The sequence below is a fragment of the Jaculus jaculus genome, chromosome 3, assembly GCF_020740685.1.
Source record: "Jaculus jaculus isolate mJacJac1 chromosome 3, mJacJac1.mat.Y.cur, whole genome shotgun sequence".
NCBI lineage: Eukaryota > Metazoa > Chordata > Mammalia > Rodentia > Dipodidae > Jaculus > Jaculus jaculus.
The window spans coordinates 160,350,197-160,364,200 of record NC_059104.1 but is presented as its reverse complement, the minus strand read 5'-3'; the positions used below and the strand labels follow the sequence as shown (position 1 = coordinate 160,364,200).

Genomic DNA, 14,004 nt, shown 5'->3' with positions numbered 1-14,004 from the left:
ACTCTCAAATAAATCAAAACAACAACAACAACACCAAAAAAGATGTTCTACAGAAATATTTCTACAAGTTCCTAACAAAAGGATATGCACCCACCAGGCATGGTGGCATATGCCTTTAATCCCAGCATTGGGGAGGCAGAGGTAGGAGGATCATCATGAGTTAGAGGCCACCCTGAGACTATGTTGTGAGTTCCAGGTCAGCGTGAGCTACAGTGAGACCCTACCTCAAAAAAAAAAAAAAAAAAAAAAAAAAAAGATATGCACTCAAGGGTTTGTGGTAAGTTTCCAACAGCCACTAGAAGACATAACTTAAAGAAGCATATGAATATATAGAGGAAACCCCTTAAAATGTATTAAGAAAAATGTCCAAAACACAAGAATATTATTTTTGTTTGTTTTTCGAGGTAGGGTCCACTCTATCCCAGGCTGACCTGGAATTTACTATGTAGTCTCAGGGTGGCCTCGAACTCACAGTGCTTCTTCTACCTCTACCTCCAGAGCACTGGGATTAAAGAGGTATGCCACCACACACGGCTAGTATAAATTATGATATGTATGGTGGAAATGAGTGAACAATACACATTAAATTTTGATGGTTGATCATCTTTGTGGGGTGAAATTTATGATTTTCCTCATGTAGTATACTTCTCTCTCTCTTTCTGCCTGCACATATATAAATCAAAATCAAAATCAAAATGAGAATGGTTTTTGAGAAACTAACCTGAATTAAGGAAGTTGAGTACAAAAAGAAAGCAGAACTGAAATATTTCTGAATTTCCCTAAAAGTCATCGGCAAAACATCTCAAAGGATGCAGGTCTGAGAAACTGATTTGTTAAAAGCATTTACAAGCTGGGCATGGTGACTCACACCTTTAATCCCAGCACTAGGGAGGTAGAAGTAGGAGGATCTCCTTGAGTTCAAGGCCACCCTCAGAATACATAGTGAACATAATGAATTCCAGGTCAGCCTGGACTAGAATGAGAACCTGTCTTGAAAAACCAACCAAACAAACAAGCAAACAAATTACCCTTGTGCAATTTATTGAACTTTCCTACCTTTTTTTTTTTTTTTTTTTTTTTTTGAGGTAGAGTTTCACTCTACTCCAGGCTGACCTGGAATTCACTACCGTAGTCTCAGGGTAGCCTTGAACTCACAGTGATGTTCCTACCTCTGCCTCCTGAGTGCTTGTATTAAAGGTGTACACCACCATGCCCGGCTTGAGCTTTCCTACTTTTAAAAGGGTGTGTAGAAACTGAGGTTGGTCCACTCAGTCAACAAACATTCAGGCCTGTGTGTGTGTAAGGCCTGGGAACAAATACCCTAAAGCTGTTTCTTGCCTTCATGTCTAGGGTCAGGGGTTGTGAACCAGTCTTCGGTCATTACAACAACCAAGAATGAATACCTCCCATGGGGCTGTGCTCTCCTAACACTATGCCACACTTCTCCATGTCTCATTATCTGTTCATGTTTGTCTTCCTTCCTCCAGTGAATTCCTCCAAAGCAAACACTATCTCATTCAACGTTATATTCCTAGCATGGTACATGTATAGCTGGGCATCAGAGTATCTTAACAGATTAAATGTTTTATAGATAAGGAAACTAAAGATCAGAAATGAATGACATATCAACCTCATACATTAAAAAATAAGTAGTACCCAGTCTTAGAAGATTTCCTCCAGAGCACTGTCTCTTGTTCTATCATGCCACATGGACAGGAAGGGTGAAACGAAGATGTCAGATGGCTTCCAAAAACCTTAAAAAAGTCCACATGACCAAAAGTCTCCCTTTCTTAAGCAAGCAAACACAAAATCAGGTCCCCATTCGGTTTTCCCTTTCTCTGCAAAAGTCATCTGGATTGATGAAAACTCAGGTCATATTTCACTCCCTTTTCTATCTCCACATTAATCAACCCATCTTACCAATTATACATTCCAAACTTAGTGTCCTTCCAAGCCCTTCTTCCCTACTCTAGAGGCCAGCACTGTCATCCATAACCAGCCAACAAGCAATGACCTGCTACTTAGTCTCCAATCACTAGGGCTAAGCCTGTCCTTCACTTAGCAGCCAGGTGAAGTTTTTACTATCACTCCATCTATGTCATTCATCTATCTACTTAAAGCCTGTTCTTGATTCCCACTGTCATTATGACAAAGACCTGTAGCTCAAAACTTTGCCCAAGGTCCAGCCTCTGCCTACCTCACTAGCCTCAGACCTCTTCACTCTGGTTCCCTATCCCCTTGCTCACCATTCTACTCTTTGTACTTTGAACATGAAGTACTTTCTCCCAGGAACCCTCTTTGTTCCATTCTAATCATCTCCCACTTTCATCCTAAATTACCTCCAGTTCACTCTTCAAGTCTCCTGAGTTGTCACTTCCTCCAGGAACCCTTCCCTGATTACTTCAGGAAAGGGAAGAGCACCACAGTAGGTACTTTTCTCTCATCTCACAGTACATGCTCCTTGGTAAGAAGCCTGGGAATTGCTGATGCAGGAATACTTTTTTTTTGGGGGGGGGGGTTTCAAGGTAGGGTCTCTCTGGAGCCCAGGCCGACCTGGAATTCACTATGTAGCCCAGGCTGGCCTCGAGTTCATGGTGATCCTCCTACCTCTGCCTTCAGAGTGCTGGGATTAAAGGCGTACCTCTATAGTACTGGGATTAAAGGTATGCACCACCACACCTAGCAAAGGGAAACATTTCTGTTCATTGATGTGTCCACAGTGCTTATGACACCTCACCTGGTCAATTAATGTCCACTGCCAGAATGACAAGTTGGGGCCAATCATGGAGGGCTATAACAGCAGGCCAAGTAAAACAAGAGGCAAAGACCATTGTCCTGTTGGAGATGTGCAAACTGAGGCAAAAGGAAATGCCTAGCTATAGTAGGGACAGCAGTGAAAGAGCCAAATCTAGCCTTCAGTTCAGCTCATTTCTCCTCCCTGTGTCACCAAAAGCCCTCACTATATAAGAGAGTATTTCAGGAGAAAATTAGTAAAAAGAAAGTGTAGTGAGAGGTCTCAGCCTCTCCCAGTATGCCTGTCACATTAGCTGCCTTCAAATGGACAGAGGACTTTTCATGCCTGAGAAAACAATATGGCATACAGCTGCCACCACACCCTTCTCCCTACAACAGCAGCATAAAACAACAAAGTTCTTTACTCTACAAAGGAAACAACTTCGACAGCACAGATGGGCAGTTTGGCCCCCTAGATTGATAACAGCAGCATGCAAAGAGGAAGGCAGTTTTCCACCATTCCCTTGAAGTAGGAATGAGACACAGAAAGTATTAGCTGAAACAGAAGACTACTTATTCTTTGGGAATTATGAGAACATTTCGTGTAAAACATTTAAAATCCTTGTTAATCCACTGACACTTCTTCACAGGTGCCAACAAAAGGGAAAGTGGCATGAGCCCAACGCAGCTTTTCATTGTCCACATGCTGCCGGGGCCAGGTTATGTCTGTCACAGAAACCACAAACCCAGCCCTGGAGCAAGCTCATTGGCGTTCCTCCTGCCAGCACAGACTCCAAGGAAAAGAAAACCCAAAGCCTCTCAAGGATGGTTCTGAATCAAGATGGGCACATGCCTGTGTCCTCTGCTCCAGGGTTCCCTCGTGAAGGGAGGGGAACTGGAGAACGTGCAAAGGTTGGAAAGAGACTTAGAGTAAGAGATGTGATATACTCGCCATACAGCAGAGACTCTGAAAGAGAGAAAATGTTTACTAGGAATAGAGAAGGAAAGAAACAAAATATCAAGAGATGTGGGGTGGGGTGGGGTAGGAAGAGAAAAGGGACAGAGGAGAAGGGCAGGGCGTCTAGAAGAGCAGAGTAGCAGCAGAGAAGGAGAGACAGACTGTTGATCTTTTCCCAAATCCAAAAGCTTCTCATTGCATCCCAGTAAATCACTCTATTACAAAGCCCATAGGATGGACTGTCCTTTGCATTAAGTAACAAGCAGCATTTAAAAAAAGTATCACCCGGCTACAATTCTGGAGACATAAGCATCTAAAATAAAAAATGAACTAAATTGGTTCAGAGCAACTGAAGATAGCCAGTAATGACCCCCCCCCCCAAGCCTGACTCAGCTATGAAAAGCTTTAGCATTAAGTTAAGCAAATACTCTGGCATTTCTCCTTCTTTTGACATTCCTAGAGGGGGTGTGGCTGACCCTACTTCCATTCATTTCCAAGGTTGCAGATCTTCCAGTTATGACTGGCCCCATCTGCTCTGGAGCCAGCCAACTGTTTGTCTCAACGAAATATATTTATTATTGCACTGATCAACCCATAAGGAAAGCCAGCATCATACTGGTCAAAATGTTTTCTGCCTTACTAAATGTGTCAGTTCGTTTAAAAAAAAAAAAAAAAAAAAACTACTATACTCTTTGGTTTTCTCTGCCCAGGCTCTCTTTTCCTTGGACATTTTTCAGCCAATAAAGATGGACAGCACTTCTAACTTTCCCTCTCCCTAAAGTGTTAAAATGAACCAGAGTTCCCTTAATCGATCTCGTCTGCAAACCGTTATTTGTGAGTGGTGACTGAGCCTCGGGAAAACGGCAGCTCATTACAGTACCATTGTCAGTGGCAAGAGCCTATTGCGATGTAATTTAAAACACTCACACAAGCACAAATCTGTCCGCTCCACTTCCAAACAATCCTGAGTCCTGCAGTCGGGAGAACGGAAAACGCTTAAGGAAAAAAAATAAAATAAAAATGCTGCGTCCAGCAGCCTCAGAGAACCTTCCCCAGACACGTGAAATGTTTCTGACTGGCACGGAGTGCACCATTAAAGGACACTGTCACCTCAAATCAGCAGAAAAAAAGGAGACATGCGACGCAGACATACATGCATGGAATAAAGCCTTACGAAACTTAAGCGTCTCTGGAGAAGCAAGCTCGTCTTAAAAATAGTGTGTGCTTGTCCAAGCGACACAAATGTTCTAAAGAAGTGCGACCGCATTAACGCGCTGTGCCCACGTCTCCCCACGCATCACCCTTGCCCACTCAACCCCAGCGCCGGGGCCCTAAGTGACAGGACTGCAGTCCGCCGCCTTTGCCCTCCTCGGATTTTCCAAGAGCCCTTCCCAACATCCTTCCCAGCCCAGGCCCCTCTCCCAGCCTCAAAAAGGTTGAAGGGAGTTAAGACCAGGCAATCGGTAGGCACTGGTCCTCTGGCGGAGGGGAAGGTTACTGGAGTTGTTCTTTGCAGTGACCCAAACTGCACAGAGCTTTTCCCTTTCTTACTGCCCGTGAGACCCTCCCCAATGCACGCCCGCCGCCACTCCGTCTTCTCAAAAGAAAGCCTTGGGAATAAGCAGGAGGAATAACTTGAGAGAATCATTTGAAGAAATCACTTCAACTCACCTGGTTTGGGATTTTTCTCCCCACCCCAGGCATAAACAGAAATGATGTGCGGATGAGTCTACGCACGCCAAGGGGAGGTTGCTGGCTGCGGTGTCCTAAGTCCAAGGGCTGGAGTCAAAGTCCCTACCCTGGTGCTGCTGCTACTCGGTGCTCAGCTGGAACGAGCGGCAATCGCAAAGCCCAGCAGCAGCAGCAGCAGCAGCAGCAGCAGCAGCAGCAAGCAGCAGCAACGGGGAGGGGGTGGAGAGACCGTAGCACAATGAATGCAGTGGGGTTTTTGCAATGACATCATCCCTCTGTCCGAGCGGCCCCAATAGCCATGCTCGGGAGCTGCACATTCTGGGAATTGTAGTTCACCTTCAGTCTGGGAGGGATGCCGATGCGGCTGGCGGAACTACAATTCCCAAGATGCACCGCGGTTGGACGCGACCGGGAGCGGAGGAGACCACCGACGGCCATGTTAGGTGGTTCCGGAGCTGCGGCCCCGAGCGGGCTGAAGATCTCAGTGCGTGCGGAGCTTGAGTGGTGGCGCGGTGGGGGACGGTGAGGCAGAGGACCTGGTGGGCGTCGGGGGGCCTCGCGCACGGTCCTGAGGGTGGAGGGAGGCCGCGCGGGGCCCAGGGCGGGCTGGAGGCGGCATCTAGCCAGAGTGAGCCCCGGGGCCCGGCGGCCCTGCTGGGCTTGCGCTGGCCCCACGCCGCTTGCTGGGTTTCCTAATCGAGGGGTGAGGGCGGCGGCTGACTTCGGGGCGCCGAGCATCCCTCGGGCTGCCAGAGGAAGCGCGGAGGCGGTAGGTGTCTTCGTTGAGTGCGGGGGACTCCCGGGCGGCCTTAGCCTGAGAACCCCGCTTACCTCCACCCAGGCTCGACTCAGACCTGCCAGGTTCATGTTTTGTCCTCCTGCCATTTATCCTCCAACCTTCACGCCCTGCCCCGTAGGTGCCGGACCCCTGCTGCATTGTTTTACTACAGGAATGGTTGGAAGGTAGCCGAGCGGGAACGGGACGCTGCTCTGACTCCGTAGATCACACCAGGGGTAAACGTTTCCCCCAGTGAAGAAGGGGAGAGGCAGAAAGGACGTATGAATTATGATTAGGCGTATTGGTATATGCAGCTCTGCGGTCTGATCCGTAACACTGAATCAATCTAGAGTATATGCTGAAAGACTGCGAAGACTCGAAGCTCATCAGTGTGGAGAACCAGGTTATTTTTTCTTAAGGTTTATTAACCTGCATTGTACAAAATAGTGCATTTCATTGTGAAATGCTCATACGTGTAAGTTAACATATTATACGCACCTCCTCACCTATTATTACCCTCGCCAACTAATTTTTAGTATAAATGTCTGATTTGGAGTACTCCATAGGTATGATTACCTTAACGACATTCAAGTCACTTTGTCCAGCATCTCAAGTTAACTTTTTTTTTCCAGTTGCATTACTAAAACGGTGCTCTGTGTGTGTATGTGTGTGTGTGTGTTCTTTTACAGATTCTTCATTGTGGAAAGATGAGAAATTTCCTTTCCTCCTGATGGTGTATGAAGGGTTAAAATACTGATCTGTGTGCTTTGTGCTGTTTATTCTCTGTGCATTTGCAGTTTATTCAGAAAAAAAAACCTATAGATGTAGCTCAGTGGTAGAGCACATCCAGCCTAGGTCATCCAAGGTCCTGTGTTCAGTTCCCCAGCACTGATGGGGTTTGTTTGGGTCAGTTGACTTACGCACTACACCTCTCTGACAGGAGTTAATAAAATTACAGCTGATAAGGTAATCCTATCAAAGAAAAGTAGACAAAATGATTTTTCAAAGACTCACATGTTGTGCATCTGGAAACAAGCCACATGTGTGGTTTTCATCCTGAGGTGATGTGCATGTTGGTGTCATCCATGAATTCAACAGTTTTAAAAGCTCACAAATATTCCTACGTAAGCACGTGCAAATAATGATGGTAAGTATTAGAAAAGGAATAAAATGTTTACCATTTTCTTCTGATCTTTAACTTTAGAAATGCTTTAAGCCAATGGATCCAGCTCATTTTATAAGACATTCATATAAGCAGTAACCTTTTACAGTTTTAAGTTAATGTAAAAAACAAGTTTATGGAGAGAAAAGACAGGTGATATAGAAATCGTGTGTGAAAAGACCTGCGCAATGCAGTGATTTCTATAATTTGTCATGTGCTTGAGTAGGTGGAAGTGTTCTAGCCCTATGTATAATGGATATCTAACCCTGAAAGCATGAAACTCCATGATTAGCACAAAATTTTATGATGCCATGATTTAACTTGACTATTAGAGGAAAAAAAAAAAATCCTACACCTTTAGAAATTTTATGTAAAGGCAGGGCAAGACCCTACCTCAAAAAGGGGGGGTAGAGAGATTGCTGGTGTTTAAGGTGCTTGCCTGCAAAGTCTAAGGACTCATGTTTGACACTCTGGATCCCATATAAAGCAGACACACATGCACAGAAGGGGGCACGCGCCTGAGGTTGGGTTGCAGTGGCTAGAGGCCCTGGCACACCAATTCTCTCATACACATTTAAAAAAAAAAAGCTTATTTGATTGCCAAGTGGTCTCTTCACAGAGAACCAGGGTCATTGAAACACACATGGTCACAGTGGTCTGTAATTAAAACACATCTTGCCTCAGCACTTGGGAAGCTAAGGTAAGAGGATCACTAAGGCCAGCCAGAGACTACATAGTGAATTCCAGGTTAGCGTGGGCTAGAACAAGATCCTACCTTGGGAGGGGGTGGACACGGGGTTGGAAATCTTGCTGGATGGACATGGTGTAAACCTGTAATCACAGCATTTAAAAGGCTGAGGCAGGAGAATTGAGGCCAAAACCAATCTGGGGTACTTAGTTGAAGACCAGCCTGTACATACTCAGCAAATCACATGTTTTGAACTTTTTATAATTTAAAGTATATAATGTTTTGAAAACTGTGTGTGTTCACAGTGTAATTTTGGTTTTTGGAAGCAGGATCTCTAGTCTAGGGTTGCCTTCAACTCAGGGCAATCCTACCTCAGTTTCCCAAGTGGTGAGATTAAAGGAGTGTACCACCACCCCAGCCTCAGAGTATAATCTTTAAGATTTGGTGTTTGTATTGATGGTTTACAAGTCAAGGTCTTTAATCTCCCACCTCCAGTGTTTCAAGGAAGATGAAGTAATTTATTCAAAAACATTTCTTTGGAAAGAGGAAATATTAGTGAAAGTGATTTCCATATAAGGAAGTCTAGACCAGTATCTCTAAATTAGTGTGGTGATTATTTCTGTTCTGACTCAAGCACTTGTGTTGGTAAACAGAATTTCATTTTGCCCATTGGAAAGCTTAAGTGCTTGAGGGGGGTGGGGGAGTAGTGGATTCAGGCCTGTTGTGTATGAATGCTATTTACTATGTGAGTGACTACACCACAGCAGAAACAATTGAACCCAGTAGACCGCCCAGACCCTTGTAGTGGGCCTAAGCTCAGTCCATGGGCCTCATTGCCATTCTAAATTCCAAAGAATTCTGAATTGCACCTGGTCCCAAGAATTTAGGATAAAGGGCTGTTGACCTGTGATTATTTGCGACAAGGTTTCACACTGTCCCAAGCTGGCATAGAATTTGCTGTGTAGCCTAGGCTGGCCTCAAACTCTTAGTGAGCCACCTGCCTGAGTCTCTCAAGAGCTGGAGCTACAGGAGTGTACCGTCGTGGGTGGTTTATAGAATAACTACTTAATACCACATACTTTTTAAAAAGAAATTTGTAGTAAATGCATTTCACATAATCCAACTTTTATTTTTCCAGTGTTTTGAGTTAATATTTCACTATGTTGCGCCAGCTGGTCCAAATTTTGCAGTCTTGCCTCAGCCTTCTGAGTGCTGGGATGATGATCAGTAGACCCAATTTGTTTTGAAAATATGAGATGGGTATGGTGGTACATACCTTTCATCCTATCACCTGAGATGCTGTGGTAGCCTTGGCTAGGTAAGACCTTCCAAAACAAAATCATTATGTGAGCCAGTCATGGTGACGTACACCTTTAATCCCAGCACTTAGGGAGGCAGAGGTAGGAGGATCACTATGAGTTCGAGGACACCCTGAAACTACATAGTGAATACCAGGTCAACCTGAGCCTTGAAAAACAAAAAAATCATGAGGCCAAGTGTGATACATACTTTTAATTCCAGCCCTCTGGGAGACAGGAGGATTGCCATGAGTTCAAGGCCACCCTGACACTATATAGTGAAGTCTAGGTTAGCCTGAGCTAGAGCAAGAACCCACCTTGGAAAAAAACATTAAAGATAAAGTCAATGCCTATCACATGACCTGGAGACCTTATTCTTAAAACAGATTTTCAAGATTTTTGTTCTGTTTTTTTTTTAATGACAGTTCTAGGGTTTTTTTGTTGTTTTTTTTTTTTTTTAATTTATTTATTTGAGAGCTACAGACACAGAGAAAGACAGATAGAGGGAGAGAGAGAATGGGCGCGCCAGGGCTTCCAGCCTCTGCAAACGAACTCCAGACGCATGCGCCCCCTTGTGCATCTGGCTAACGTGGGACCTGGGGAACCGAGCCTCAAACCGGGGTCCTTAGGCTTCACAGGCAAGCGCTTAGCCGCTAAGCCATCTCTCCAGCCCTTGTTCTGTTTTTTAATGAAGGCTGGGGCTGTACAGTGATAGAACACTTGTCTTTAATATATGAGGCCTTGAGTTTGGTCTTCATCACTAAATTTTTACATATAGATAGGTATATATGAATGAGGTGGGTCAAGTAGGCCACATCTGGTCTATTTACCTTTACCTAGTAAGGTTTTCTAAAAGGATATTAGAGGGCTGTTTCTACACGTGCTAACACTAAGGTTTATGACTTTAAGTAGGTTCTGTAGTCAAATTCAGTCTTTTCTCTTTGCCTTCTTTCATTTACCCACATTTTTGTGTTAATAAGTGCAGTGGTGGTTGAGAATATAATTCAGTTGGTAAAGTGTTTCCCTAGCTCTGGGTTCCATTCCCTTCACTGCATAAACTGGTCACATCTGATCCTAGCAACTCAGTAGATGAAGGCAGGAGAATCAGAAGTTTAAGGTCATCTTTTACTACATAATGAACTCGAAGCCAGCCTGAGATATATATAACTCTGTTTCCAATAAGCTGTAAGGTCCTTTAAGAGCAAGAGTTTATAATAGTTTTCACATTTCAATGTTTGTTCCTTCAGCAGATATTCACTGGGTGTCCACTAGGTGTCAGGGAATATACTAGGCAGATAAAATAAATGGATGGATCCATGAGAGTTTGCCAGTCTTGTAAGGAGAGTTAGGGAAGAAAAAGGTTTTTTCTTCGAAGTAAGGTCTTGCTCTAGCCCTGGCTGACCTGGAATCCTCCTACCTCTGAAACACTTTTTGATTTTTTGAGGTAGGGTTTCACATTCTACCCAGTCTGACCTGGAATTCCTTTGTAGTCTCAGGCTGGCCTTGAATTCACAGTGATCCTCCTGTCTCTGCCTCCCAAGTGCTGGGATTAAAGGCTCATGCCACAATAATTTCTGTAACTAGGCATGGTGACACATGCCTTTAATCCCAGCACTTGGGCAGCAGAGGTGAGAGGATTGCCATGAATTCAAAGTCAGCCTGGGCTAGAGTGAGACTCTACCTTGGGGGAAAAAAATCTAAAATAAAAATAATTTTTGTGGTTAAAATTTTTATTTTTCAGGGCTGGACAGATGGTTTAGTGATTAAGGTGCTTGCCTGCAAAGCCTAAGGACCCATGTTAGACTCTCCAGTTGCCATGTGAACCAGGCGCACGAGGTGATGCAAGCACACAAAGCTGCACATGTGCACAAGGTGGTGCACTCATCTGAAGTTGGATTGCAGTGGCTGGAGCTCCTGACGTGCCCATTCTGTCTCCCTCTCTCTCACTTGCTCTCTTAAAAAATTTGCCAAAAGTTACTTTTTAAGCCAGGTGTGCTGGCTCATGCCTTTAATTCCAGCACTCTTGGGAGGCAGAGATAGGAGGATCGCAGCGAGTTCAAGGCCACCTGAGACTGCCTAGTAAAATCCAGGTCATCCTGGCTTAGACCCTACCTCGAAAACTATAATTTTTTCAGCTGGGCATGGTAGTACATGCCTTTAATCCTAGCACTCAGGAGGCCAAGGTAGAAAAATTGATATAAGTTCCAGGTCAGTATGGGCTAGAGCCAGGCCCTATGTTGGAAAAACAAAGTTATTTTTCAAAAATTCATGTTTGGAGCTGGTGTGGAATGTTTGGCCAGGCATGGTGGTACACATCTTTAATCTCAGCATTTGAGAGGCAGAGGTAGGATGATTGCCATGAGTTCCAGGTCAGCCTGGGCTACAGTGAGAACCTACCTCAAAACAAAAGTCATGTTTGCATGTTCCATGTACATTATTTTGTGGGGGGCGGTTCAAGGTAGGGTCTCACTCTAGCCCAGGCTGATCTGGAATTCACTATGTAGTATGAGGGTGGCCTCAAACTCGAGTTGGTCCTCCTACCTCTGTCTCTTCAAGCATTAGGATTAAAGGTGTGTGCCACCACACATGGCTCCAGCTTTTTTTTTTTTTTTTTTAAGGTACGTTCTCACTCTAGCCCAGGCTGACCTGGAATTTACTATGGAATCTCAGGGTGGCCTCAAACTCACAGTGATCCTCCTACCTCTGCCTCCCAGGGCTGGGATTAAAGGTGTGCGCCACCACGCCTGGCTCCAGCTTTTTATTTTTAAAAGTGTGTCTTTGGAAATTAAAACAGTGACTTCTGTGGCAATATATACAGAGGAAAGGAGAATAATAGCATTACTAGTAATCAGCAACTTGTAATTTAGGCTGTTGAAAACAAGACTCATAAGAGGCAAAGGATGTGTGTGTGTTGGGTTAGACAGCAAATGGGAGTCAGAAGCCCAGGAGGGTGTTAGGGTCTGACCACAGGATAGTGTGTATGGACATTTAGACATGGATAGTGCTTTGAGTAACAGAAATCTCTGGATTTACAAATGAGGTAAGTCCTAAAGAGTGGCCTTCATGTGAAAATTCATCATCTAATTTGCAGGTATAGACATGAGTTCTGCTACCAACTCTACCTAAGCTTGTCCTTTTGTTTCTTCAGGGTTAATCTAGCCCAGGCTAACATGGAACTCACAGCAATCCTACCTCACCCTTTCAAGTGCTTGGACTAAAGATCACCATGTGATCTCTTTGTGTGTGTGTGTGTTTGGAGCTGGGGGGGTGGGGGTTGTTTTTGAGGCAGGAACTCATTCTAGCCCAGGTGAACCTCAAACTCACTCTAGTTCAGACTAGCCTCAAATTCATGGTAATCCTCTTATCTTAGCCTCCCATGCTAAGATTCTAAGAATATATATATACATTCTTATTTATTTGCAAGCAGAGAAGAAAGACTGGGCAGGCACACCAGGGCCTCCAGCTACTGCAGACAAACTTCAGTTGCATGGCCTCTAGCTTTACGTGGGTACTAGGGAATTAAATCAGTCATTAGGCTTTGCAGGCAAATGCCTTAGCCACTGAGCCATCTCTCCAGCCCAGATTTTATATACATTAGGCCAGGGGTGGTGGCACACACCTTTAACCCCAGTATATAGGGATGCAGAGTTAAGAGGATCACTGAGTCCAAAGCCAGCCTGATACTGCAGAGTGAGTTACAGGTCAACCTGGGCTAGAGACCTCCTGAACCCTGGATTGTAAGCATTTGCCACTATGCCCGGCTTTTTGGGGTTTAGTTGGTGTGTATGCACTCATACCAGTCTCAACTTCAAAATGCCAGATTTTTTTTTTTTTTGACACCCATCCAAACCCCTTTTGTAGATTTATTTCAGACAAATAAAGAGGAGAGAATGGGCACACCAGAGCTTCTATTTCCCAAACACTTGTGCACCTAGCTACATGGGAACTGGAACTCAAACCGATGCCAACCTGCTTTGCAAGCAAGTGCCTTTTAACTGCTGTGACATCTCTGCAGTTCCCACTTTTTTTTTTTTTTTTTTTTTTTTGAGGCAAGATCCTATTAAACTGGCCACAAGTCCCAAGTTTTACTAGGTTGATCTTGAAATCTTTCTCTTCACAGACTACCAAATGCTGCATTACAGGTCTGTGTCACTAAACTCACCTAAAATTATTCAAAATATTTGTTTCTCATGTCATTCTCCCCCATGAGGGTAAAGACTGCATGGTGCCTCTCCGAGGTGTTTGATGGCAGTTGGATGGAGTTTTCCTCATGCCTTATGGTGGTAGTATTCAGCATACAGAGTAATGGGAATCGTTAAGATAGTGTACATGTGCCATTGCGCTTGTTCTCTCTTATCCTCCTTTATAGTCTGCTCCTAACCCTGTATCACCCTTTGGCTCATTCTCTTCCTCACATAAATAGCCTTCCCTTCCCATATCACATGTATTCCAATACCTGGTCTTTCCAAACCCCCCCCCCCCCCTTTAAAATCTCTTTCTCTTATCAGGTTTGGTGGCGCACACCTTAATCCCAGCACACAGGAGGCAGAGGTAGGAGGACTGCCATAAACCTAAGACTACATAGTGAATTCCAGGTCAGCCTAGGATAGAGTGAGACCCTACTTTGAAAAACAAAAACAAAAAAATCTCCCCTTTCAAGATTACTTAAACATTTCCTCTCCCCCCCCCCCATAG

General features: G+C 44.5%; 1 protein-coding gene and 1 long non-coding RNA gene across 3 annotated transcripts in view; one reads left to right on the top strand and one right to left on the bottom strand.

Moving 5' to 3' along the window:
- Rab30 (RAB30, member RAS oncogene family) overlaps positions 1-5,643 on the bottom strand; it is a 107,714-nt gene extending 102,071 nt beyond the window's left edge. For both annotated transcript variants that reach the window (XM_045146515.1, XM_004658302.2), the window contains exon 1: positions 5,363-5,643. The gene's annotated coding sequence lies outside the window, so the exon portion shown is untranslated. The remainder of the gene's footprint in view (positions 1-5,362) is intronic.
- Positions 5,644-5,802: 159 nt separating this feature from the next.
- On the top strand, positions 5,803-11,410 carry LOC123459519. Its single transcript, XR_006636313.1, has 4 exons — positions 5,803-5,905; positions 6,301-6,564; positions 6,851-7,308; positions 11,051-11,410. It is a non-coding gene; the product is annotated as an uncharacterized LOC123459519 (long non-coding RNA).
- Positions 11,411-14,004: the final 2,594 nt, after the last annotated feature.